Consider the following 5,105-nt stretch of genomic DNA (forward strand, 5'->3'; position numbering starts at 1 on the left):
TTCCGGTTTAGGAAAAATCAATATAATCATGGGCGATCGAGTTTACTTCAAGTGGCTTTCATTCCTGTTTCCATCGCGCAGAACGTACTAAATTATCCAATGTCGGCAGATTGTCTTAATCGATCGCGCCTACGAGAAGCTTAGAAGTTTTTCTCTCACCTCGCCGCCTTTTGGAAGGTTCACCATTCCCGACACAGTGTTGGCGCTCAAAGCTTGGCAGGGGAGGAGCCTGGTCATTCCCCCGTACCACCGTGCTGAGGTCGGGTTCGATGCTCTCTACATACTGGGTTGCCCGCTCGTCCATAACTTCTTCCGTGTCCTACATAAAAAATAGCGAAGTCCTGCTCTGATGCCTAGCTTCCTTCTTTTGAACCCAGGAGAACATTTTACTGTCTGAATAGGCCAAGGCCGAGAAATGAAAGACTGGTGAAGCAGCTTATCGCCAAGGGGATGCGAGATTGACGCAAGTTCACAGCAATAGGGCATTGATGACGGACCGAGTAGTTTTGAATATAACATGTCATCAATTATAGGAGCGGCCGGCGTTTGTCGCCAAGCCCCAAGAAGCCCAGCAAGGCCGATAAGCATACATTGCAGATTCATACCTTTGCCATGCTACGTGGGCACATTATCATTGCGCCTTTGAGGACTCATTTGTTGTAAACTCGGCTGCTGTTTGAGCTAGGGTTTACAATCGAGATTTCATTGAACGAAATAAACCTAGTACGATCGAATGTTTTGGTATTGTCAGTGCGCAATTAGGCGGAGCTGCCAGCAAGAATTGCGTTCGTAGGAATAAATACCGATATTTGTAATGCTTCATAGCAATTCACAGGCGATTTAGTAAAGGCGAGCATAACATTGAAGCATGGCAGGGTCTACGCTATAGAGTTTACTTTCCTATAGTAGAGCGCCATAGTTGAAGAGCGCGGATAATTTTAACCCCTCAGGTTACTGATGGCGAAGCAAAACAATTATGAGGGCTGTGAAAGGGGGGGGGGGGGTTGTCTTGGTTCCTCGTCTGTCTCTTTCATACTGTACAGTGCAATTTCTCAAATTGACCTTTTCATGTGCACTGGCATCGCAGAAAAGACGCGCGTCTCATATCCCCTTCTACTGAAACGCAGCTACCTCAGTCGGGTAGAAGTCCGGGTTTCTTGGCTTGGTATTCGAGCGCCCTCAGCACTGACCTACCACATCAAGGCAATTAGGGCAATTCGCGGCATTTCGTAATGCTAAGAATGTTATTGGTACAAAACAATCAGATTCAACATATACTGCGAATTCTCGCAATAAGAACGCATTAATTTGTGCGCCTCAACCTGCAGTGATGCTGACGTATTCTAAGTCCACCTCTCAAAGGTTAGAACGCGAGTTTTCTTTTGATGACTTGTCCTTTAGCTCTCTGCATACTCTCAAGGCGAGAGGCGTTTTTATACGTTTCCATTGGGTGTCCTCACATCATAGGCAGCGAGGCAGCTGACAGCCTAGCCCATAAAGCACACTTCAGACATCTATCAATAACACTTCCTCAAGCCACTAAAACGCTCTTCAGAGCAGCAATCCTCAGTCGAATTCATTTTTAGAACTCCCCCTGCCGGCCTCCGAACCAAACTCCTCGTTCTGTATATGCAGAGAAAGGCTACACGTAGAGTACATCTGAGCACGTATAACAACAATATTATTATTTTTATTATTATCATTATTCTAATAAGGCTGACGTCACACTCACCTCTGGCAGATTCACTTCGCACTGCGTGGCGACATCGTCGCACTCCTCTGGCGGCGACAGCGGCAGAGTTCGGATCGAACCGCTTGATGGCTCTGCCTGCAGGGTGTCGAACCGGATATTTTTCGCGTTCGAGTCGGGGTCAGGTTCAAGCCTTTCGGGTTCTGTAGAGTGGAGAGCTGGATCAGTTGGTACATATTGGTAAGACTGAAACCAGCGCAAAGACGCAGACACAGAGCGAGACACACAACACAACGCTGGTGTGTTGTGTTTCTCGGGTTCGGGTTCGGCTCCGGAGACACATTCTGTTCTGGTTCGAACGGGTTTGCCCTGTCTGAGCAGATTCAAACGGGTTCAGAAAGAAAAGTCGTTGGGGTGTTTTTGTTTTATTCACTTTTTAATACTGAGTTTTCTTTCCTGTTCAGTATATACTAAAAGTTGAAAAATCATACAGTAGTCCGATAACTTTTGTCGCCACGTGTGACTAGGTCCACTGGTTTTATACACCGCCGCATAATGTTTATATTCCGTTATCGACATTTAGAGAAGGATCGGAAAAGTGACAATTATTTTATTGCCACATAACCAACAAAAGTTGTCACGCCTCGAAAGAAAGTTATAAAGATGCTACCCTGTTTAGAAGACGAAGAGAATCTTTCTCTCAAAAGGACTAAACATTACTTAAGGCCAGGATTGGAAGAGTACCACTGTAAGTAAGATGTAATCTGAACTCAACCAATGCACATGCACCAAATAAGAGCAATAGGCATTTTTCAACACTCACTGCGGCCACCATCCATAAAAAGAAATAAAAATAACAGAAGCGTTGAATACGGGAGGGGCGCCGTAGAGGGGGGGCTCTGGTAATTCCCGTCACCTGCCTTCAGCCTTCACAAATATCGCACTGAACATGGGCACCTTACGTTAAGCTTTCTCCTCATGTCACCGTGAATATTCAGTTCATGTGCGTCCGAACAAGGAATGCTCTTCTAAAATTTGACTTCGGCCTCAACTAATTTATATCACGCTACTAATGGCAGACCGGTTAATTTTTAAAACTGAATACTATGCGTGCATTACGCAGTCAATAATGTCATGTACTTCCATTATGTATACTGTAATGTACTTCCATTATGTACTTCCAATATGTATACTATTTTTGCTGGTGAGAGAGTAACATAAAGTTCCGAAACTTTAAGCTTGCTTTAATAATAAGTAACACCAGGATTAAGGCAACACACGATGTGCAAAAGCAAGAGTACAAAATAATCTAAGAAGGCTTTAAATAACAGTGTGTGTGTGTGTGTGTGTGTGTGTGTGTGTGTGTGTGTGTGTGTGTGTGTGTGTGTGTGTGTGTGTGTGTGTGTGTGTGTGTGTGTGTGTGTGTGTGTGTGTGTGTGTGTGTGTGTGTGTGTGTGTGTGTGTGTGTGTGTGTGTGTGTGTGTGTGTGTGTGTGTGTGTGTGTGTGTGTGTGTGTGTGTGTGTGTGTGTGTGTGTGTGTGTGTGTGTGTGTGTGTGTGTGTGTGTGTGTGTGTGTGTGTGTGTGTGTGTGTGTGTGTGTGTGTGTGTGTGTGTGTGTGTGTGTGTGTGTGTGTGTGTGTGTGTGTGTGTGTGTGTGTGTGTGTGTGTGTGTGTGTGTGTGTGTGTGTGTGTGTGTGTGTGTGTGTGTGTGTGTGTGTGTGTGTGTGTGTGTGTGTGTGTGTGTGTGTGTGTGTGTGTGTGTGTGTGTGTGTGTGTGTGTGTGTGTGTGTGTGTGTGTGTGTGTGTGTGTGTGTGTGTGTGTGTGTGTGTGTGTGTGTGTGTGTGTGTGTGTGTGTGTGTGTGTGTGTGTGTGTGCGTGCGTGCGTGCGTGTGTGTGTGTGTGTGTGTGCGTGTGCGTGCGTGTGTGTGTGTGTGCGTGCGTGTGCGTGTGTGTGTGTGCGTGTGTGTGTGTGTGTGTGTGTGCGTGCGTGTGCGTGTGTGTGTGTTTACAGTCGAATGCCTGTACAATGAAATGACCTTTGTAACAAAGGATTTTGTAGGTACCGGCCGCATTCCTATCTTTCATACTCTACAATGAAAACCATACAGTACAACAAATTTGACTATACAACGAAGCAATTTCAGCGTCCACCATGGCTGATTCGTTTCTTTACAACGAGCATATGTAGCGGCGCGGTCATTGGCCTCCGTAGCCGCCATTGAGTTACGGAGCTCATAGGGAACACCACTGTAAAGACCACTTCAGAAATTCTGAACTCTGCAGTAGCCATGGTATCGCAGACCAACGCTAAGTAGTGCGCAGAGGGCAGAGGTATGGAAATGTTTGACGAACGGCGCAAGACTAGCCTGCCATCAAAAAGCACCATGGTCCTCGCGCTCTCTTCCGGATGTTGCGCGAAGTAGCAAGCTGCAGTCAGCCGTAGTAAACTGCGGTTGCTGTACACGTGGAAGGCAATAGTGACGACCTCAGTGAGCAACAAGCACCAACATGGCGAAGAAGCCAATGGCTGCAGGGGCGGGCTTTGCCCCGTTCCAATTTGTGAGCCTAGGAAATGACAATCTTCGGACGGTAACAATTTAATTATGTTAAATAAAGCTTTGGCTGTTCTGACCATGCATAAATTGCTCTATTGCATGCGATATGATCTGCGACATTTACAACGAAGTGACGTGTACAAACAAGGACTTTACAGGTCCCAAGCTCTTCGTTATAAAGGCGTTAAACTGTATATATATATATATATATATATATATATATATATATATATATATATAAGCAGCAGGACCCGTCGGTTCGCTGTCCTGTTCCCGCTTGGCACAGCGGGCCACCAAAGTTCTAGAGATAAGCCACAGACGCACTCGTTGTCGGGTCTCCCCAAATATATTTGACAGGACTCGCTGAGCCAGGTGAGAACGGGACAGCGGACCACAGGCATCCAGGCCTGCTGCCACGAAGAATCAACTGCGCATGCTTAGCAGGCGTGCTGAGACTGCCGTCTTCTTTTCCGCCGAGACCACGATATCATGTCACAGTATCAATATATATATATATATATATATATATATATATATATATATATATATATATATATAAGTAGATAAATGAAGGGGAAATGAGGGTGCTCGTTATAATACATGAATGAGAGAAGCCAACAGTCGGCGAGGCCAAGGAAAGCATTGGGGATTGTACTTTGTCTTATTTTTTTTTTAATTTTTACTTCGATAATCACATAAATTAGTAATGTAATCTGTTCAGGGGAAATATAATTAAACACAAAGTAGAAGAAAAAAAAAAACAACGTGCCGATGGTGGGATCCGAACCCACGACCTCCGAATATCGCGTCCGGTGCTCTTCCAACAGCACCGGACGCGATATTCGGAGGTCGTGGGTTC

This window comes from Amblyomma maculatum, chromosome 8 (genome assembly GCF_055883805.1).
Source record: "Amblyomma maculatum isolate TAMU_Amacu chromosome 8, ASM5588380v1, whole genome shotgun sequence".
Lineage (NCBI taxonomy): Eukaryota > Metazoa > Arthropoda > Arachnida > Ixodida > Ixodidae > Amblyomma > Amblyomma maculatum.